The sequence below is a fragment of the Chrysemys picta genome, chromosome 7 (genome assembly GCF_011386835.1).
Source record: "Chrysemys picta bellii isolate R12L10 chromosome 7, ASM1138683v2, whole genome shotgun sequence".
NCBI classification, from domain to species: Eukaryota; Metazoa; Chordata; order Testudines; family Emydidae; genus Chrysemys; species Chrysemys picta.
In genome coordinates, this window is record NC_088797.1 from 78,893,999 (window position 1) to 78,917,324 (window position 23,326).

Consider the following 23,326-nt stretch of genomic DNA (forward strand, 5'->3'; position numbering starts at 1 on the left):
CTCGAATAGCAATTTAATCAGTTAGTACATGTACTGATAACAACTGACTCAATAAACCATTGTGATAGTAAATGTCAACAGCATGTTAGGTAATCTCTGTTTACAAGATGATTTTGAAATAACAGGCATTTCAGAGTCATGACTCAATTTGGTTTAAATAGCCAACTTCTTAAATTGGCAAGTGAGTACAAATTATATGATGACTAATATCTATAAAAGCAGTAATAGATTATAAAATGAACTCCTAATGCTGTACAATTTCTGATCACTCAGCAAAGCTTAACGCTCATTAGAATACACACAGTTTTCTAGGAATATAGGCCCTGGTCTGTAGGCTTACACATGTGCTTAATTTTAGATACTAAAATGCTCATACACAAGTCTTTGCAAGATTGGGACCATAGTTAGAATCCTATTTTCTCGTAATATTGAGTTGCATACAGTTTTCTCTTTTGCTTTGGGGCCTGAAATAAGTTTTGCAAGTGATGTATGTCTACATCCCTAGACATAGAATTGCTGTTTGTATGTGCCCATGTTTTGTAGTGTTCCTACGCTAATGACTTTGAATCCTAATAATGTTTGTAATCCCCGAATTTGCATACACTTTGTATTTAAGTTTACATATACTGGTTTTAGTGTTTGCCTTAGTCATTGGTAACCATACTTTGGAGTAGAGATGAACCCAAACAAAAGCCCTAAATCCAAACACCCTCAACCTTTGGTTTGTCCAAAATCTAGATGATAATTCACCTGCCTTTCACCCTCTCTAAACTGTAATAGAGTGGTTGTAAATTTTCACGGTTGATTTTGTCTGTGGAGGAGCAGCTCTTAGAAGTAGCAGAGTGAAAATGTTCACACTTGGTTAACCAAGGTTAAACACCTAACCACCCCCATCTTTAGACAGTCATATAAGTGGAATGGTTGACTGTCAGAGGTGTTCATCACCTGCAGGTCCTATTAAGTCACTGGGAGCTGTGGGTGCTCAACATCTCTTAAAATCAGCCCACATTTATCTAGGTGTCTAACCTTAGTTACCCAAGTTTGAAAGTTCTGGTTCATCTTCGAGTGATTGCTCATGTGCATTCCAATAGGTGTGTGCGCGCTGCATGCACGATCGTCGGAAGGTTTTTCCCCTAGCAGTACCCATAGGGTCGGCTATGGAGCCTCCTGGAGTGGCACCTTCATGGCGGTGTATATAGGTCCCTGTCGATCCACCGCCTGCTCGGTTCCTTCTTATCGCCAGTGATGGTCATTGGAGCAGCTCAGTATAGGTCCCCCTTTTCTTAGTTGTAAATAGTTTCATAGAGTAGTCGTTTTTAGTTTCATAGTTAGCTAAGCTTACTTTGGGGGGGTCCCCACTCCTAGAATTCCCCAGACACTGGGGCATGCCTTGGTCACAGGGGTGAGGGGTGTGGGAAACCTATGCCCAGAGGCGATCCGCATGCTGCTTGTCTTAAGTGCCTAGGAGAAGGCCATCAGACAGACAAGTTCTCAATTTGCAGGAGCTTTAGACCCAGGACTGAGAGAGCAGGACTATCGTTTGAAGCTCCTCCTAATGGAGTCGGCCCTCCGCCCTCAGCTGGTACTGGAAACTGCACTAGCAGCATCAATGCAAAGCGCTCTGGCCTTGGTGCGGGATACCCCGGTACTGAGAAAGGAGCATTGACACCACTCTCCAGCTCATAAAGCCAGTTCTAACAGCCCCCTTCCCGCTTCTACTCAGGGCCCCTGAGGCAGGACTTGTCCAGGAGACGGGGCAGAAATAATAGGAGGCGCCCATCGCAGTCCTCCTCAGGCCAAGGCCAGGGTTCTTCCAAACAGCCCCCTGGCCCGAAGCCTAACTTTTGAAGGTGTGCCCGAGGACCGAGCACCGGTACGGAACTTGGATCCCTTACCCCTCCTTTGTGAATCGAGTGTCCCACTTCTACCATGCTTGGTTCCAGATTACGTCAGATCACTGGGTTCTAAGCACAGTGTAGGTGGGATATTCTATCCAATTCTGTTCCCTCCCACCCTCTCACCCTCCCTTTCCTGTCCCTCTTCAGGAACCTTTCTCACGAACAACTCCTTCTGCAGGAGGTGCAATCACTTCTCACTCTAGGGGCGATAGAGGAGGTTCCTCAGGAGTTCAGGGGCAAGGGGTTCTACTTCCGGTATATCCTCATCCCCAAGGAAAGTGAAGTTTTGCATGGTCTCCCTGGCCTCCATCTTTCCTTCCCTGAATCCGGGAGACTGGTATGCTGCCTTGACTTGAAAGATGAGTACTTTCATATCTCCATTATTCTGGCCCACAGACGGTTTCTTTGCTTTGTGGTCAGCGACCAGCACTACCGCAGGGTGCTCCTGTTTGGGCTCTCGGCAGTACCCCGGGTATTCACAAAGTGTATGGCAGTCATGGCAGCCTTCCTCTGCAAATGTCAGGTGCAAGTTTTCCCATACCTGGACGACTGGCTCATCAAGACCAAGTTGCAAGCACAGGCTGCAGAGCATGTGTCTTTGGCTCCTGCCACCTTCCTCAGGCTGGGCCTCATACTCACCGTGCCCAAATCCATACTAACCCCGACGCAGAGAATAGAATTCATAGGTGCTCTCTTGGACTCCACGCAAGCCAGGGCATTCTTGCCTGAGCCACGCTTCCAAGCCTTCAGGGACACCATTGAAGACTTCCGCCGGTTCTCCACAACGATGGCCAGAAATTGCATGAAACTGCTGGGCATATGGCAGCTTGCACACACGTGGTCCAGCATGCCATGTTACACCTTCGGCCCCTTTAGGCATGGTAGGTGCAGGTGTACAGGCCCAGGTGAGACCCAACTGGATAGAATAGTTACTTTCCTCCCTCACATTCTCAAGTCTCTCTGCTGATGGCTACAGCCACAAGTGGTCTGTGTGGGAGTACCTTTTGCCAAACCACAACCTACGCTCTTGCTGGTCATGGACGCCTCAGAGGGGGAGTGCACCTGGGTCATATCAGAACCCAAGGCCTATGGTCCCATACAGAACTATCGCTGCATATCAATGTCAGGGAGCTGAGGGCGGTTCCTCTGGCATGCCAGACATTCCAGGCCCACTTTCAGTGCACGTGTGTGTTGGTGCTGATGGACAACACCACTGCAATGTTTTATATAAACAAACAGGGTGGTGCTCGCTCCTCTCCCCTGTGCCAGGAAGCCCTTGGGCTGTGAGACTTTTGCATCGTCCACTCGATACACCTAGAGGCGTCGCACCTTTCAGGAATGCAAAACGAGCTAGCCAATCGCCTCAGCCGCTCGTTTCACAGTCATGAATGGTCCCTCAGAGTGGACATTGCGCTCTCAATTTTCCAGAGATGGGGCTTCCCCAACATAGACCTGTTCACGACACAGAGCAACAGGAAGTGCCAGCGGTTCTGCTCCTTTCTCAATCACAGCCCAGGCTTCATTGCGGACGCTTTTCACCTTCCGTGGACGAGTCACCTGCTATACGTGTTCCTACCCTTCCCTCTCATACACAAAGTCCTCCTCAAGACTCGCCAGGACAGGGCTTCATTGATCCTCATAGCACCAGCATGGCTCCGTCAGCACTGGTTCACCACGCTGTTGAACCTATCAGTGGACAGACCAATAGCCCTTCCCATGTGCCCAGCCCTCATCAAACAGGACCACGACCATCTACAACACCCCAACCTGGAGTCCCTCCACCTCATGGTGTGGGAACTCTATGGTTGAACTCACTAGAGCTCCCGTGTTCGGACTCAGAGAAGTTCTGCTGGGAAATAGGAAACCCTGCACATGTGCCACGTACCTGCCAAAGTGGAAGTGGTTTTCCATCTGGTCTCTGCAGAAGGGCAGCCCTTTGCATCAATTCCTCTTGTTTTGGACTATCTACTGTACCTGAAGCAGCAAGGGTTGGCAATATCATCTATCAAAGTGCACCTGGCCGCCATTTCAGCCTTCCACCCAGGGCAGTGGGTAGGTCAGTCTTCAGGAATGCCATGGTGGGCCGGTTTCTCAAGGGCTTGGACAGGCTTTATCCCCAGGTGTGGCAGCCCGTCCCCCAATGGGACCTCAACCTGATCCTGTCCACGCTCATGAGGCCTCCTTTCAAGCTCATGATGACCTGCCCTCTGTCCTACCTTTCCTGGAAGGTGGCCTTTCTGGTGGCCATAACCTCAGCCAGAAGGGTCTCTGAGCTCAGAGAACTAACTCCTGAGCCCCCCATACCATCTTTTATAAAGACAAGGTGCAGCTACACCCTCCCCTGCATTTCTACCAAAGGTAGTCACCCAGTTTCACGTGAACCAGGACATACTTTTACCTGTGTTCTTCCCTGAGCCACATGCCAGTAACAGAGAGCGAATGCTCCATTCCCTGGACATCAGGTGTGCCCTAGCCTTCTACATTGAGAGCACAAAGCTGTTTCATAAGTCACCACAGCTGTTTATTGCAATCGCTGAGAGAATGAAGGGGCTTCCCATCTTGTCCCAACACATTTCGTTGTGGATCATGTCCTGCCTCACCGCCAGCCATAGTCATTGCCAGCTGTTACCCACAGAGCCACACCCTTTTCCCTTTCCCATTACTGTCCCCACAGCATTTCCTTTTGTTATAGCCTACAGGCAGCTGAGAATTGGAGCTTCAAAGCAGCAATTGTGATTGTTGTCCTTCAAAAGTACGGTTTCTCCCCAACCACATGGCCAGCTGTTGCCATTACCACTCACCAACCATTATTTAGATTTGTGCCATCTGAATCACAACTGTGCTCTCTTCAGGCCTTGTCAACTACACCTCTACCCTGATATAACACTGTCCTCTGGAGCCAAAAAATCTTACCGTGTTATAGGTGAAACTGCATTATAGCAAACTTGCTTTGATCCGCTGGAGTGCACAGCCCCGCCCCCCCCAGAGCACTGCTTTACCGTGTTATATCCGAATTTGTGTTATATCGGGTCGCATTATATCGGGGTAGAGGTGTACCAGCTATTTTGAAATGGAAGAGGATTAATCCCTCCTGTCTCATCTCCTATACAAGGCTGGTGGACTCGTGTAGTTAGTTAATTTACTCTGATTTAGAAGATGAAGATGGAAGGTATATGGGCCCAAACTCTTCAGAGTGGGATCTCAGTTTTAGGTATTGCTCCTAGAATCATAGAATATCAGGGTTGGAAGGGACCTCAGGAGGTCATCTAGTCCAACCCCCTGCTCAAAGCAGGACCAATTCCCAACTAAATCATCCCAGCCAGGGCTTTGTCAAGCCTGACCTTAAAAATCTCTAAGGAAGGAGATTCCACCACCTCCCTAGGTAACCCATTCCAGTGCTTCATCACCCTCCTAGTGAAAAAGTTTTTCCTAATACCCCACTGCAATGTGAGACCATTACTCCTTGTTCTGTCATCTGCTACCACTGAGAACAGTCTAGATCCATCCTCTTTGGAACCCCCTTTCAGGTAGTTGAAAGCAGCTATCAAATCCTCCCTCATTCTTCTCTTCTGCAGACTAAACAATCCCAGTTCCCTCAGCCTTTCCTCATAAGTCATGTGCTCCAGCCCCCTAATAATTTTTGTTGCCCTCCGCTGGACTCTTTCCAATTTTTCCACATCCTTCTTGTAGTGTGGGGCCCAAAACTGGACACAGTACTCTAGATGAGGCCTCACCAATGTTGAATAGAGGGGAATGATCACGTCCCTCGATCTGCTGGCAATTCCCCTACTTATACAGCCCAAAATGCCATTAGCCTTCTTGGCAACAAGGCACACTGTTGACTCATATCCAGCTTCTTGTCCACTGTAACCCCTAGGTCCTTTTCTGCAGAACTGCTTCCTAGCCATTCGGTCCCTAATTTGTAACAGTGAATGGGATTCTTCCGTCCTAAGTGCAGGACTGTGCACTTGTCCTTGTTGAACCTCATCAGATTTCTTTTGGCCCAGTCCTCTAATTTGTCTAGGTCCCTTTGTATCCTATCCCTACCCTCCAGCGTATCTACCACTCCTCCCAGTTTAGTGTCATCTGCAAACTTGCTGAGAGTCCGTGCCATCCTCCAGATCCTTAATGAAGATATTGAACAAAACTGGCCCCGGGACCGACACTTGGGGCACTCCGCTTGAAACCGGCTGCCAACTAGACATGGAGCCATTGATCACTGCCCGTTGAGCCCGACAATCTAGCCAGCTTTCTATCCACCTTATAGTCCATTCATCCAGCCCACACTTCTTTAACTTGCTGGCAAGAGTACTGTGGGAGACCGTATCAAAAGCTTTGCTAAAGTCAAGGAATAACACATCCACTGCTTTCCCCTCACCCACAGAGCCAGTTATCTCCTCATAGAAGGTAATTAAGTTAGTCAGGCATGACTTGCCCTTGGTGAATCCATGCTGACTGTTCCTGATCACTTTCTTCTCCTCTAAGTGCTTCAGAATGGATTCCTTGAGGACCTGCTCCATATCCATATCCATATCCTCCACTGATATTCTGGTGCTTTTGAGGTCTCCCCATCACAGATTCACTGCCACGTGGATACATAGTAGACTGTTCATATCTCAGCTGAAATTTCACACTAGCAGCTGCTGCAGTGTACTACTTTGCATTCTAAAGGCATCGAGTGTTTTCAGTATAGCTCACATATGAAAATTCAACTGCAGATCATGTATCAAATTACAAAGTGGTACCTACAGAACTGTGGGTAGACTGAGTAATTTGCTACCAATTATGGTTTGTATTGTGTCTGGTGAAAAAAAATAATTGCTTACATGTAACCATCTTCACCCATGTCTCATTCATTCCCAGACATCAGATTTGTTGACCTGCCCACACTGACAGTGTCACAGGTTTTGAGGAATGAAGCTTCCTTCCAGAACAGGGTGAAATCTGCATTGCATTGGCAATCTTTCTGCTGATTTTCAGAGAACAAGACAGCTGTTTTGTTAGCATGTTTTTAATCATAGTTTAAATTCACAAGCCTGTCAGATGGTCAGTAGCTGGAATTTACTTGCAACTGTTATCGTCTGCTAGCTGTGAAAAGCAAACAAAACTTTAAGCTACTTAAGGAATGGGATATAAAATAATACTGGAAAAGCTTATGCTGTTACATAAATGAATGGTGTGCTCATGGCTAGAATATTGCGTTCAGTTCTGAGCACCTTATTGAGAAGGATGCATGTCTTGTGATTAAAGTGCTAGCTTTGGATGCTGTAGATCTAGGTTCAGTTCTTGATTCTGCTACAGAGTTCCTGTGTGACCTTTGCCAAGTCACTTAGGGCTAGATTCAAAAAGGAACTTACGTGTGGTGATGCTGAGTGTTGCCACATCTAATTTTTAGGTGCCAAGAAAGCCGGAGATAGATGCCTTTGCTCCCTAGACAATGAATGGAGGGAGACAGGTGCCTCAGAATGTGATTCACAAAAATCAGCCTCCTCGGTGGCTCCTCGCCTGGGCTAGCCAATGGCTACAGGGAGGCACCTCCCTCTATTTGGGATTCTCAGCTGCAAACCCTCTCTTAGTGTTAGGTGCCTCTGCCATTTAAAACAAGAAGCTGTGGGGAGGAGTACCATCTCCCTTGTAACTCAGTGATTAGGGTTCTTACTTGAGATGTGTTAGAATGCCCCCAGTTCAAATCCCCCATCCACCTCAGAGGAGAAGGGATTTGAACTGGGATCTGCCACCTCTCAGGTCAGTGCCCTCACCACAGGGCTATAGGATATTCCGATCTGGGGGCTCTCCCACTTTCCCCTTTCCCCTTGAAGCTGTATCACTGTGGATAAATAAATAAAAAAAAAGTAATTGGAACCAGGGATGCTGGAACAACTTTTATAGTGGGGGTGCTGAGAGCGATTGAACTGAACTGAAAACCCTGTATATAATGTAAACCACTTCAAGCCAGCACCTATGATTGAAACAGGATGACTGGATCCTGGGTCTTCCACCTGTCAGGTGGAAAGTCAGTGTTCTAGCCACGAGACCACAAAGTCATTCGTCAGTGTTCTAGCCCCCAGACCACAAAGTCATTCTCATGCTCTCTTTCTGGCCCAATAATTCTTTTATTATTTGTCCAAACTGGAACAGCTTCCACAGGACAGATTGAGAGAGCCCCACACATCAGAGTATCCTATAGCTCAGTGGTTAGTGCCCTCATGCTGCTGCTGCTTTTTGTAAGCTCCCCTCTATGGGGGCCTGATTCTGGGATTTAGGTTTCTAAAGCTGCAGTTGGGCACCTAAGTCCTTTTGTGAATCTAACTCTTAAACTCTCACTTCTCCACCTGGGGCTAATAGTACTTCCTTTCTCCCAAAGCTTGTCTGTGTTGTCTAGTTATATTATAAGCTCTTGCAGGCAAAAACTGCCTCTTACAAAGTGTTTGTGCAGACCTATTACAATGAGGCTCCAATATCAGAGAGTACAAAGCTATTATTATTTGTGTTATAGTAGCACCTAAAAGCAAACTGTGTTTTTTTGAGGGGCGGGGTGGAATATTTGCTGTATTCCCACTAACAATGTAAAGGATGGAATGGATGAGGACAGACAGAAGATTATTTTATTCTCTGTTTTTCATTATATAGTTGGGAGCACAATATGCCTCTCCCCCCTCCGTCCCCCACCATGAACCATAGCACAATGTCAGCTTTCCATGGCAGATTTTCCTTCCTATACTATGTTGTGTGAATTGAGATTTTTAGTTAAAAACAGTAAATAAAGTGTGGAAATGAAATTCTTGCTAGTGTGTAACTTGTGTACCCTCTTTTACAAAAAAAAAACCCAAAACCCACATTTCTGGGACTTGATCCTACATTCCTGTGTATTAACCAGGACGCAGTGTTCCTAGACCCAGGGAAAAGCAGTTTACCAAGCACTTATTCCCCATAAAAAGGGGAATTTATTTCTCTATGCCTGAATGTGGCCCATTAGAAACATGTAAAAATGTCTTGAACATTTTTAATAATTATGTTCAGAGAGTATTTAGGACCTTACACTGAGACAAATTAAAATGCATTGGGTGGAATTTACCTAATCCACATTGCTAAGCCCTTACCAGGGGTGTTTGCATATTGCAAAGGGCTTTGCACAGGTTCTCTGCACTAAGGTGAATTTCACCCCTTAAATTGAAAAAGTGTGAATATTTAAAGCAATATTTGCTCTTCACATAAAAGGAAAGGTGCTTTCTTGGTGAAGGGCCCCTTTCCTTGGGAATATTCTACTCTCAACCCTAAAACAGCCCAAATCTGTTGAACTTCCAGGCATGCTCACCAACAGAAATTGGTCCATTAAAAGGCATTACCTCACACACCTTGTTTCCTTAATAAGCCCATCTGTTTGACAGGCACTGGTGGTGGGCTGAGGCAATTGAGAGTGGAAGGTTTGCCTGGTGAGAGTGAAGACTCTAAGTCATTCAGAGATCCCAAGGCTAGAAGCATCCACTCTGACCTCCTGTATTACACAGGCCAGAGAAATTCCCCCAAATAATTCCTACAGCAGATCTTTTAGAAAAACATCTAGTTTTGACAATCGCACTGGCCTACTGACTGATAACTAGATGAGGTGCACTATGGTGGAAAGAAGTGGTGGTGCTGGTGCTCTGGAGGATTAAAATGTTGTAATTCATATATTAGTGTTGGTTTTAAATGAAGGTCAAGAGCTCCCAGAGTTTGACAGGTGCCTTTTGGTGAGGGGTTTCTGTTAGTCTGAAATCCAAGAGTAAGATTTTATAAAGCGCCTACGTGAGTGAAGGAGCACAAACCCTATGGAAAGGCCTTTGAAAATTCTACCCCAGATAAATACATTTGTTACATGTTTCCCGGGGCAAACTAGTTCCGATGAAATATGAGCTGATCTGAGCATTCGCGAATGCTCAATGAACTAGGTTAAAAAATAATCATCATTTTTATTTCTCATTTCTCTGTGAATCCTGATTTTCATCAGGGTAAAAAGCAAAAGTGCCAAACTGTTGAAAACAAATTTCTTCTTGAGGTGCTTCTACCATGACCAAATCCAGGAGGCAATGCAAATCTCACAAAAGAGCATGTTCTAGTGAAATTTCCAGCCTATTTCTGGTTAAATTCAGCAGCCAAATGGAATCTCCAGGCCTTGAGGATTTGTCTGTAACTAAATCTTCCCATTTGTTCTCAAATTACATCCCTTTTGGGCTGTAATCAATGGTTTTTGAAAGACAGAAGAATACTTGCAGTTCAGCTATTTTATTGTGCAGGTTGCTGAGAGACACATAAAGTCAAACTCATAAATCAGTCTGCTCTTTGGAGATACACGCCTGTACCAGAGAGCAAATTAGGTCTTGTGTGGATGAACCAGATTTTGTGTAAAAAGGCAGCGATATGTCCGTAGTACTTGGGTTATTTTGTTGCAGAATTGCATCATGCATATGTGTGTAGTTTGCCATCTACTAACACACCATAGTCATCTTTGGTGTTGCCTTTTTCAGAGCCTTTTCCTCTTGTTATATATGCACAATTAGGCTTTTTATTCCCCAAGTGTATTAATTTAATACATATAAACATGTGTAAAGTGGATAAATATCACCTTTATTACTTCTAGCACCTCCAGGTGCCTTTGTATTTTTCATAACCTCTCAGGCATTACCTCTAGTTTAGTATTATTGTGAATGGAATGTGCTCTCTACTTAATTTTTCAGGTAATTTACATCATTTAAAATAGGATCCAAATTTACTCTTTGGGGGCTCCATTAGATGCTTATCCCTATCCATTGTGACAAAGTTCCTCCTCTATTTTGGTGGGTCCTGCGCTTATATGCGGATTTTCTTGCCTCAGAGATTCACCATGTGGGTTGGGGAACAGCCCAGAGACCTTCCCCTCTGGAAGAACCCACAGTCCAGGTCAATTGGGAGGTTTGGGGGGAACCCGGGCCCGCCCTCTACTCCGGGTTCCAGCCCAGGGCCCTGTGGACTGCAGCTGTCTATAGTGCCTCCTGTAACAGCTGCATGACAGCTACAACTCCCTGGGCTACTTCCCCATGGCCTCCTCCAAACACCTTCCTTATTCTCACCACAGGACCTTCCTCCTGGTGTCTGATAATGCTTGTGCTCCTCAGTCCTCCAGCAGCACACCCTCTCACTCTCAGCTCCTTGCACCTCTTGCTCCCAGTTCCTCACACTCGCACCATAAACTGAAGTGAGCTCCTTTTTAAAATCCAGGTGCCCTGATTAGCCTGCCTTAATTGATTCTAGCAGCTTCTTAATTGGCTCCAGGTGTCCTAATTAGCCTGCTTGCCTTAACTGGTTCTAGCAGGTCCCTGATTACTCTAGTGCAGCCCCTGCTCCGGTCACTCAGGGAACAGAAAACTACTCATCCAGTGACCAGTATATTTGTCCTCTACCAGACTCCTGTACCCCACTGGTCCGGGTCTGTCACATATCCCTCCCCCCTGCTCAACGCCAAGGGGTTGGGCATCTTGGGACGCCAGGCAGTGCACACGTGACAAACCATCAGCGTTGCCATGACTGCTTCCTGCTCTGTGTTGCACATGGAACTGGAAAGGTTGGAGGGATAAGAACCATCTGTTCACCCTTGTGTTCTTCTCCTTGTTCCGCTGCATCCATTGAAGAGGGGCATGGTCGGTCACGAGGACAAATCTGCGCCTGAGCAGGTAGTAGCGCAATGTTTCCATGGCCCATTTTACAGCGAGGCATTCTCTCTCCACCACTGCATATTTTTGTTCCCTTGGAAGGAGTTTCCATCTGAGGTGTAGAATTGGGTTTTCCTCCTCCCCAGCCATCTGTGATAGAACGGCCCCCTACTTCCGATGCATCCGTCTGCAGGATAAACTCCTTGGTGAAATCAGGGGCTATCAGTACGGGGTTACTGCAGAGGGCAGTCCGTAGGTCTGTGAATGCTTCCTCTGCTGCGTCAGACCATCTCACCAGATCAGATCCACAGGCTTTCACTAGGCCTGTCAGGGGGCTTGCCCTTGTGGCAAAGTGGGGGATAAATCATCGGTAATACCCCACCACACCTAGGAACGCCCGGACTTGTTTCTTGCGACTTGGTCAGGGCCAATTTTGGATAGCGTCTAACTTGTTGACTTGGGGTTTTACCAGATCTTTTCCCACAATGTAGCCAAGATATCTGGCCTCTGTAAACCCTACAGCGCACTTGGCAGGGTTTGCTGTAAGGCCAGCTCTCCTGAAGGTATCGAGGACTGCCTCCACCTTCTCCAGGTGGGTTTCCCAGTCTGGGGTATGAATGACCACATCATCCAAGTAGGCAGCAGCATAACTGTTATGCGGACGTAATAGCTTGTCCATGAGGCGCTGGAAGGTAGCTGGGGCCCCATGTAGTCCAAAAGGGAGGATAGTATATTGAAAAAGACCCTCTGGTGTAGAGAACACAGTCTTTTCCTTTGCGTCTTCTGCAAGGGGAATCTGCCAGTACCCCTTTGTCAAATCTAGGGTAGTCAAGTACCAGGCATTACCCAGACGGTCCACTAGCTCATCTATGCGAGGTATGGGGTACGCGTCGAACTGGGATATTTCGTTTAGTTGCCGGAAGTCGTTGCAAAATCTTGTGATGCCATCAGGTTTGGGCACCAGCACGATTGGGCTGGACCACTGACTGTGGGATTCTTCGATGATCCCCAACTCTAGCATTTTTTTTACTTCTGCTTTTATTTCCTCCCTTTTTGCCGCTAGCACCTGATAGGGCCTCATTGTTACTCTGGCCCCAGGGTTTGTGATGACGTGGTGATATGTCTCGGTTGTTCGACCCGGTTTTGTCAAGAACACATCTTGGTTCCGGAAGATCATCTCAGACATCTCATTCTTCTGGTCTGGTGTTAAATCAGGAGACACTCTCACCTGTTTGGAAGGCTTGTTTTCCTGGGTTAGGTCTTTTTGGACCGTTGTGCATGCCTCTTGTGCATGCCAGGGTTTCAGAAGGTTAACGTGATAAATCTGTTCTTGTTTTCTGCGTCCTGGCTGCCGCACCTTGTAGGTCACTTCCCCCACGGGTTCAACCACCTCATAGGGCCTCTGCCATTAGGCCAGAAGCTTGCTTTCTGCCGTGGGTACCAACACCATAACCCGATCCCCTGGTTGGAACTTTCGCACTTTTGCCTGGTGATTGTAATGGGTTCGCTGGGCCTCCTGTGCCTTCTCCAAATGTTCCCGTACAATAGGGGTAACCCGGGCTATCTGGTCTCGCATCTGCATTACATGCTTTATTATATTTCTCCCCTCATTGGGTTCCTCTTCCCAGATCTCTTTGGCAATATCTAGTATGCCACAGGGGTGACGTCCGTATAATAACTCGAAGGGGGAAAACCCAGTTGAGGCCTGAGGTACCTCCCGGATAGCGAACATAAGGTAGGGTAGTAGGGTGTCCCAATCCTTCACGTCCCGACTTACCACCTTCCTTATCATAGCCTTGAGGGTTCGGTTAAACCTTTCTACCAACCCATCAGTCTGCGGATGGTAGACCGAAGTTCTCAGGGTATGTATATGGAGCAGAGAACAGAGATCCTTCATTAGCTTTGACATAAATGGGGTTCCTTGGTCGGTTAATATCTCCTTCGGTAGCCCCATTCGGGCAAAGATCCCCACCAACTCTTTGGCTATAGTTTTAGAGACCTTGTTCTGCAGGGGGACGGCTTCTGGGTAGTGAGTAGCATAGTCCAAAACAACAAGTATATATTGGTGGCCCCGAGCCGTCTTCTCCAGGGGTCCCACAAGGTCCATGGCTATTCGCTCGAAGGGGACCTCTATGATGGGAAGGGGTACTAAAGGTACCCTCAAGTGGGGATGGGGACTGTGCAGCTGACACTCCGGGCAGGAGGCACAGTACCTCCGCACTTCTTCATGTACTCCGGGCCAGAAGAACCTTTGTAGGACTCGTGCCAGGGTCTTCTCTACCTCCAAATGCCCCCCAAAAAGATGACTATGAGCAAGACTTAATACAGTGTTCTGGTGTTTTTGAGGTACTAGGATCTGCTGTACCTTCTGCCCCTGTACTGGTGCAACCCGGTATAAGAGATCCTTCTTCATTATGAAGTAGGGTCCTGGTCCCTGGGTTTTCCCTTCCACGGGGACCCCATCTATTTCAGTCAGCTCCTTCCTAATGTTGTCATACCTTGGGTCTTCTGCCTGGTCCCGTCCAAAATTTCCTCTCCCGGGGCTAATCTGCCCAAGATCTAGGGGCCCAGTCTCTGTTGCCTCTACTGGTTCAGAAGCATTAGGGTGGGGGTCAGACTCAGGTGCTTCTCCCTCCTGCATGGTCTCCTTTTCAGCTGCGCGGGTCCGCCTACCTACAAGAGCGACCCTCTGGCTTTGGGTCAGTATTCGGGTTCCCAAGGCCTTAGCTGCCCTTCTTTCCCTTTTTGTCTTTTTACCCTGTCTGGGAGTGGAGAACAAATCTGGGGATATTTCAGAGAAGATTGGGGGTTGACAGTCTGCTGCGGATGCCTCACCAATTTTAGGGTCCCCATCTTTTTCCAATCCCCCTACAGGGAGTAAGTTTCCAAACCCTGGGAAGTCCCTTCCTATGAGCACCGGGTATGGGAGTTTAGGGACTACACCTGCTGCTACCTCAGTAGTGTTCCCTTGGATCTCGATTTTTACTGGGATGGTGGGGTAGTAACTAACTGTCCCATGGACACATGTTATCCCCATACGTTTAGCCTGCAGCAGCTGACTACTTCTCCTTCTTCCGCCGCGCTGTGCATCCCAAGATCCCACTCCTTACACCAGTGTGACAAAGTTCCTCCTCTATCTTGGTGGGTCCTGCGCTTATTGGCAGATTTTCTTGCCTCAGAAATTCACCATGTGGGTTGGGGAACAGCCCAGAGACCTTCCCCTCTGGAAGAACCCACAGTCCAGGTCAATTGGGAGGTTTGGGGGGAACCCGGGCCCGCCCTCTACTCCGGGTTCCAGCCCAGGGTCCTGTGGACTGCAGCTGTCTATAGTGCCTCCTGTAACAGCTGCATGACAGCTACAACTCCCTGGGCTACTTCCCCATGGCCTCCTCCAAACACCTTCCTTATTCTCACCACAGGACCTTCTTCCTGGTGTCTGATAATGCTTGTGCTCCTCAGTCCTCCAGTAGCTCTCACTCTCAGCTCCTTGCACCTCTTGCTCCCAGCTCCTCACACTCACACCACAAACTGAAGTGAGCTCCTTTTAAAACCCAGGTGCCCTGATTAGCCTGCCTTAATTGATTCTAGCAGCTTCTTCTTAATTGGCTCCAGGTGTCCTAATTAGCCTGCTTGCCTTAACTGGTTCTAGCAGGTTCCTGATTACTCTACTGCAGCCCCTGCTCTGGTTACTCAGGGAACAGAAAACTACTCATGCAGTGACCAATATATTTGCCCTCTACCAGACTCCTGTACCCCACTGGTCCGGGTCTGTCACACCATGTAGACTCTTATTTATAATTATGCTTTTTTTATGGCCTTCTCTGTATCCATTTAATCGCATTTCAGTCCAAGTCCACTTAATTAATGCTTTCCCTTAGGATATCTTCCAGCACTATATCAGATTCCTTACAGAAATCCATAAAACATGAAATTCTGTCCAATCCATTTGTTTTTGTTTTCTACTTGTGTTTAAAAATGCAATCATTTTCAGTACAGCCAGGTGCTTGTCTGGCAACATTTATCTTTAATATGAACTTACGGTGTTTGATCATTATGATACTTTTCACTCTGACCTGATTCTAGGTTAGCATTTCATGCTAGTAGCGGAGCAGCTATTTCCTTGCCCTGCCACTTGTCAAAAGTCCACTTTTGACACACAGTTTTGGGAATTTTACTCTTCAAGGAAGATTCTACCAAAATTTCTAAGCATCTCCCTGTGGTTGGGCAGGGAAATACCTGAGCAGGAAGTGTTTATATAAGATTTTTTCCCCCCTATAACTATTTGTTTGACTATTTTACAATGCTTGCAAGTTAAACATCTCAAAAAGGAACTGCCTTAAATATCCTCACCAATGATTGGAACTGCAGCAAACACCAGTATCACTGTCATCTTTTGTCCATTTTTTATTTGCACGTTACCAAAATTTCTGGGGACCTGATCCTGCTTCCTTTTAAATCCATGGGAATTTTGCCATTGACTTCATTGGGAGTAGGATTGGAGCCTAATGCTTGGGCTGAGCCCTTTCATTATTTTATCAGATGAAAAAATCAATTCAAAATTAGGTTTTTATTAAGATTACTAATTACTGTCATTAGCTATACAGTCATCCTCGCTGATGGCCAATGGGTCTGTTTTCCCTGGAAATTTATTACATATAAAAATAATCCCACTCACCTTTACCACACTTAGTAAATGATATTTCACTATGCTACTGTGGAGCTCCTGGACATTAATCTCTTACCTAGCAGCCTAAATTTGGCCTCCAGAGTATTTCTTACCTTTCCCTATGTCACTAGTATCTACGTGTACCACAACATCTGGCTTCTCTCCAGCACATCTTTACCCTTATAGCACATACTAGTTCATGTTTTTCCTTCCATGTTCATTATTTTGATTTGTTCCTATATTGTTTTTTTGATGTATGCTGTTACTTCCTTCTTTTGCTCTTTTCTGTCTGTCCCAATTTGAATCTGAGCAGCAAAGATAGTAATTTTTGGAAGAGGAGAAAGTTATTGCTCAGGTCTAAAAGGAGGTGAAAACGAGGCAAGCATTTCTGGGCAGGCAACTCAAGATTTCACCAATCATGACAGCATAGTGCAGGCAATGACTAATCTGTGATTAAACTAAAGAGACATTGTCAAGTTGTTTTTCCCCAAAATGTGCTAGGAAAATAGGAATTGCTAATCTGAACCAGATTAGTGCACCCGCTGTTCCAGCATTCTGTCATAGAGAGTAGAGACACCCAGTGGTGCAGAGGAAGATGCAAAAATGTGTGTAACAGACAATTATGATGCACTTTCAAATCCTTACAGCATATTCTAATTGTGAAAGTTCTGCGTGTCCCTCATAACTTTGGGGAGTCTTTTACTCTATCAGTGTTTTTTTTTGTTTTTTTTTTTTAAAGAGAGACTATTTTCTATAGGAGTTTTAAAAATATTTTCTTTCATGTGCTTATTCTACTCGCTTGCATAATCCACACATAAGGTATATGGTAGGCAGCACACTCTATTTCTAGTACTTGCCACAGCGTCATCCAGTTCTTAGGAAACCTCATGGTATTTCAATCAGCGAACTGAGGCAAATGTCTTTCTCTTGGCAAGTTGAAAGTTATTTGTGAATGTGGACTGCTCAATAAGGCCCCAATTCTGTAATGTGTTACATGGGGGCAGAGTCCTGGAGCTATGCAGAATATTGTGGGGACAGGGCCTTAATCAGCACATGCTTGGGTGACTGGGGAGCTCTGGCATTTCATTCCTGGTTCTTCTACCACTTCTATTTGCTCAGCTCTCTCTAGATATTCCTAGGTTTGAATGCAGTTGAAGAATTATATTGCAAAGTTGTTAAATAAGAATGGTAACGCCAGTTTCATGAAGCTTTAATTTCTTGAGGATTAAATCTGTAAGCGCTTTAGTTGAAAGCTTGACTGCATGATGTTTACTCTTCAGTCTGTATTAAATATTTAAAAAAGGAGCTTTTGTTTGAAAAATATTATTTAAAGCCTTTTGTGACTTCCAAACCTGTTTTCTGTAACCCTTAATATTTGTAATGCCTTGCACTGAGCATGTTTAAGGTATGTTAGGTGATTAACCACCACACAGGATACAGTAAATGAACTCTAGCTTAAACCCAATGGCATGAGCATCCAATAGGCAAATTGTGGCAAATCCTCCTTTTTTAGTCATCACATTCCAATGATGAAAATTTACTCCATTTGCATACAAGCTGAGTAATTGAGTTTTACCACCCTTCGTCCATCTGCTTCACCTGTCCATGTACACATGCCCACATGAATACACTAGGGTTACCATACGTCCGTTTTTTCCCGGACATGTCCAGCTTTTCAGCACTCAAACCCCTGTCCGGGGGGAATTGCCGAAAAGCCGAACATGTCCGGGAAAATGCCGGCCAGGCACTTCCCCTCCCGCGGTGGCTCTGCTCCTCCCCTGACTCTTCGGCTCTGTTTAAGAGCCGAGCTGCCCGAGCGCTATGGGCTTCAGGCAACCCCCTTGCCTCCGGACCCCAGCCGCCGGCCGGGCACTTCCCCTCCCGGGCTCCGGCGGCGCAGGGTCCAGAGGCATGGGGGCTGCCTGAAGCCGGTAGCGCTGGGGCAGCTCGGCTCTTAAACAGAGCCGAAGAGTCAGGGGAGGAGCAGAGCCTCCGGCCGCGGCGGCTCTGCTCCTCCCCGACTCTTCGGCTCTGTTTAAGAGCCGAGCGCTGCAGGCTTTGGGCAGCCCCCATGCCTCCGGACCCTGCGCCGCCGGAGCCCGGGAGGGGAAGTGCCCAGCTGGGGGCGCAGGGTCCAGAGGCAAGGGGGCTGCCCGAAGCCCAAGCGCTACCGGCTTCACGGTTTGCCGGGCAGCCTCCAGACCCTGCGCCCCCGGCTGGGCGCTTCCCCTCCCGGGCTCCAGCTGCGCTGGGGAAGCGCCGGCCGGGGGCGCAGGGTCTGGGGGCTGCCCGGCAAACCGTGAAGCCGGTAGCGCTCGGGCAGCCCTTTCCACGTGGCTGGGAGTGGGAGGGAGGAGGGGGTGGAGTTAGGGCGGAGTTGGGGCGGAGTCGGGGCGGGGCCTGGGTGGGGAAATGGGCGGGGCCAGGACCCCGTGGAGGGTCCTCTTTTTTTATTTGTTAAGTATGGTAACCCTAGAATACACTGAAGAGTTGCACTATGGAATTATTCTTGGACTAACTCCCTCCTGAGTATGTTTCTTCTGGGGATAATGTCGCAGCACCAGCCAGCCAATGTTTCTGAGAAATGCTATGGAAAGATCACAGGTGGCAGAATGTGTGTCTCTCTTGCAACTGAGTGTTTGCAAGAACTGTATCCACAGTTTCTGTCAATCTATTGAGCCCATTTAGATGAAGGGTATGTCCGCATATAATATGCTTTGCTTATTATTTTGTAATAATGTTAAGGGTACAGAAAAATGAGTGTGATTTTTCTTCTTGCTGCTGATTATGCTATCCATTCAGCAGGTTTGGTTGCCTATAAGTTTTAGTTAATCGCTGGTGTAACTCCATTGACACCAGAGTTTCATTTAGCCATATGTACTCAAGTGACCAATGTTACAAAACCCTCAGGCTCACTTTTCATTAATGCCTTGCTGATAATATATGCAGCTAGCTGAAAGGAAAAAAGTCTCCCATTGTTTCATTTGAAGAAATTAGTTAAGATTAATGAGATTATTCCTCTGTCATGGAAAGTGTAATAACTGAACAGCAAAAGAATGGATTTATCATTCTGATGACGAACAAATTATTATAGTCAATTTCAGGATTTTTTTATCGCAGTAAAACTTCTGGGCTTCAAATTCTAACACTGTGGAAACACCATAGGCAACAGATTTGTCACGTCACTGACAAGTAAAAAGTATAGTGAAAGAGGATTTTTTTATTTGCCTTTTTTAAGTCCTTTTCCTCAGAATGTCTGGTAATTTTGTTAATGCATGTAGTAAAAAAGCTGGTAGCATTTCAGAAGGCAGCTTTTCTTGGTTATATTAGAAATCAAGCCAGATTTCAAAATTTAGGTCACAGAAACAACAGAACTGTATTTATATATTAATTTCTTATTAGTTAGTCCCAATTCACAATGTAGTTTAAACTATGCAAGCAACAATTGTTTTAAAATAACAGTACAATTTTAACATGAAGTTCATACCTAACATGGGTAAGTATTTTATCTGATAATCAGGCTAGTCAAACTGGGCTATAGACAACTTCCTCTAGGTTTTAGTCCAATGTGATATAAGAAAATAATTTACTGTCCTCTTTATAACAGCATCCTCTCATAGCGACCCGGGGAGTCCTTAATTGCTTGAGTGAGACCCATTTAATAAGGGGTTCAAAATTCACTTTCTCTCCTATTCTTGCCTCTAAAGGTAGGGATAATAAGGGTTAACATAATGGACTTTTTTTAAATACTGATGTCTACACTAAGAAAATAACAGAAGGACCAAACCTAAACAGGATCAAGTACAGACAATTTATCTTTCCCATCAAAAGGCTACCTCCTCCATCTTGTGATCCCATTGTGCTCCTCTCCATCCCCCTATTCCTGTTACAGATTAAAGGACAGTGAAAGAGACCTTTAATATATAGGGTCTTATTTCACTCTCTCTGATGCGTCAGAACCTCAAACAGAAGGATGGAACCTCTTTCAGTCCACAGGCCAGGGATCTACAATTCCCAGCATTCCTTGCAAAAAATGATGGACTCTCAGCTTCAACTTGTTCTTAAGCTTTCCATATAAAAAGTTTTGCATTGCTCTTTTTCCCCTTGCTGTTTTGCGGGCATCCTGGAAGAAGGAGTGGAGACGGAAAGTCCCCTAGGACCTGCATGCCCACTTTGCATATTCTGATTACCCCTGCCCACCTAATCAGAACAGGCTGATAAGTAAGCACTGCATGTTGGTGTGGGTGTTTTGAATGGACACTCTTTTACAGTCGTCTCATTCTCACCAGTCTGAGAAACTATGCTATGATTGTGCTGATAAATAACCAAGTTTGTACAAAGTTAAATTTCATTTAAATTCTGACACTGTGAAATTTCACCAGTTTCAAGCTGCAAGCCCAGTTTTGGAAAATGTTGCTTGTGATGTTGGTAAAAATTGAGAGAGGAATTTTTCAGTTGTGGCTAGTGGAGTGCAGAAGAGTAGATTCTTGGAAGAAAAGTTAATGCTAAGTGAGCTGTATTGTAAGAAGGAAGCTAGCAGGAGTGACTCAAGAAACAAATCCAGCACCAAACAAAATGTCCTGGCAAGTCCAATAAATGTTTAAAATTGCAGAGGACAAACATTTAACAAGAAATAAAAAGCTGGCAACGGTACAGCAAGACCCTCCTCTGCCATCCCACACATGAGTGGGATAGATTCAAACCCTGTGCTCCTATGAGGCATTCGCCCAAACAACCTTACTCTCTGTTTTGTCACTAGTTCTCAGATTGTGTGTTCTTCACAGTGTTTCTCTTTCTCTATGCTAGTTGCAGTAGCAGATTAAATTGATTTAAATCCCAGGGTCTGTTTTCCCCCCTCAGTGGTTTTAGATCAATATAAGTCCATTGGCTTAATGGAAGCTGTTCCTGATTCAGGAAAGGAAGACGGAGGGCAGGTTTACACTGCTGCTTACCTCAATTTAACTTAAATTGCTTAGGGATGTGAAAAAGACACTGCCCTGAGCAACGCAAGTTACAGTGACCTAAGTGCTGACATTGGCACTATGTCAGCGGGAGAGCATCTCAAGATGACACAGCCTCTGACTCTCACCGAGATGGAGTAATTATGCCGATGGGAGAGTGCTCTCTCGTTGGCATAGAGCATCTTCACCAGATGGGCTACAGCGGTGCAGGATGTAGTGCTTCCAGGGTAGACCTGCCCTCAGGTGCAAAAATCACCCACTCTAAGCTCTTCAAAGATAAGGATTACAGTGGATTTACATGTGCATCCTGTTGCTAATGCAAAAATTAGTGAAGGAATGCAGGGACCATAGCAGCCAAAAAGAAGTGTGTGTGCACAGAGAGGAGACAGGATAAGAGCGAAAGAGACAACATAGGGCAAGAAAGTTTATTTCCTGAATCAGAGTCTCCCCAACCTTCTCCCCACCTGTGCTGTCTCCCATCCCCACAAAAAATGTGCACCTCGGTACCTGCGTGATACCTCACTGGGTTAGGACCTTCAGGTGCAGCAGTGGAGATTTTAACTCTTCTTTTCTTAGGGTATGTCTGCATTGGAGCTGAAAGTTGTAATTTCCAGCTTCCGTAGACTTACCCAGGCTAGCTCTGATCAAGCTAGTGTGCTAAAATAGCAGTATGGCTGGGGCAGCCCAAGCGATGGGAGGGGCTAGTCTCCCCAATTATGTACCTAGGGTCTTGGACAGGATTGTACTTGGGACAATTGCACCTTGCAGCTCTACTGTATACCAGTCTTTAGTGTACGCACTCTTTAGGGCAAGGACTGTCTTCCTCTGTTTGGAAAGTGCTTAACACAATTAGGATGTTGCCACCACATAAGTAATATATTTATTTAGGGCACTAGCCTGCCCCTCCCATTTCAACCTCCTACCGATACTATCTTTTATTGGTTTTACCTGCTTGAAAGAAGAGCCCTAACCCCTATCTGTCAGGCACCACCCCTGCAAGTTGGTCCTATTTGGGTATTTTAAGTTTTGGGTAAGCTAAAGCAATTGTGACAGCCCCCCCTCCCCCAGCGCCGCGCCACCGAACCCCCCCCCCCCCGAGCGCCACGCCGGGCGGCCCAAACCCCCGCCCCCCCCGGAGCGCCTCGCTGGGCCGCCCAAACCACCGGAGCGCTGCGCTGGCCAACCCCCCCCCGCAGTGCCGGGTGGGGCTGGGCCAGCCAAACCCCCGCCCCCCCAGTGCCAGGCCGGGCTGGGCTGCCCAAACCCCCGAGCGCCGCGCTGGGTTGCCCAAACCCCCGCGCCACCCCCAGCGCTGCGCCACGCCGCCGAAACAGCCCCCGCGCTGCCCGGCCGAAACCAAAAAATAACCCCAAAACCCCTCGAGCGCTGCCCCGCCGAACAAAAGAAAACCAAAACAAAAACACCGCGAGCGCCCCCCCGCCACCCCAACATTGGCCGCCCCTTCTAAGGTGCCGCCCCAAGCATGTGCTTGGTTGGCTGGTGCCTGGAGCCGGCCCTGTATAGTGATATGTTGCAATAAAGCTGCAAAAACTACCACAGTAAATAACTGCTGTAACAATCTCCTTCTTGTTGTGTTAGTTCCAGCATAGATTTTCTTGTGCTCCTCCTCCTGACATCACTGTTCTGTGGAACACTCATCTTTACAATCATTAAGAAATGTTGTTGTTTCTTGAGATTCTAAGAAGACAAGCAAAAATGAAACTATAGGAAACAAAAAGGGGTTCTGGACCAATATGACATTTCAGTAGGGTAGTTCCATTTGTCAATGGATGCTAAATCTGTGCAATCTCTGCTTGCTGTACTGCCAACAGCTCTCTACCATGCGCTTGTCTTTCTTTTTGGCAGAGTTGCTTAGCTTACTTACCAGCCGTTAGCGTCAGTATCTGTTAGTCACTTAAAGTTTTGCTTTGGGCTGTCTATGAAACCAAACCATGGGGAACACCCAAATGGAGCCTTTCACCTCTAGGTTAGTGGTTTGAATTTGGCCCGCGTTGCTCGTGACTGGAAGTCATTACCATCTGAGGACTGTGGGACAACGTATGAGTTGGAATTCCCAGTCTTGTCTGTAAAAGAAAAGTGTGCCTTCCACAAACACCAGCACCCTGCATTTGGCAT